The following is a 242-nucleotide window of genomic DNA, read 5'->3' on the forward strand; positions in this document are numbered from 1 at the left end:
ATTTAAGATTTCCCGAATATTTTTTACTTGCACAATTTCACTGAACCTCAGAATGTAAGAGCATAGCCTACATTTGGTTTACCCACTGAGTGTGAGAACAGTTTTCAGGTGCTGATTTTCTCTATGGCTTGAAAAGTTACAGTAAGACATTGATAAAGTTGTGCTGGGCTTCTGTGGTGACTCCGTAAAGAATTCACCTAGTTGGTGACAACAGGTGGATTACCATAACCTCTCTCTCTCTC

At 39.7% G+C, this 242-nt stretch overlaps 1 protein-coding gene across 5 annotated transcripts in view; it reads right to left on the reverse strand.

Annotated features, from left to right (window-relative positions):
* Positions 1-242, reverse strand: part of PDCD1LG2 (programmed cell death 1 ligand 2) — a 119,390-nt gene that overhangs the window by 25,261 nt on the left and 93,887 nt on the right. The gene's annotated exons all lie outside the window — the stretch shown is intronic.

This window comes from Bos indicus, chromosome 8 (genome assembly GCF_029378745.1).
Source record: "Bos indicus isolate NIAB-ARS_2022 breed Sahiwal x Tharparkar chromosome 8, NIAB-ARS_B.indTharparkar_mat_pri_1.0, whole genome shotgun sequence".
Taxonomy (NCBI): Eukaryota; Metazoa; Chordata; class Mammalia; order Artiodactyla; family Bovidae; genus Bos; species Bos indicus.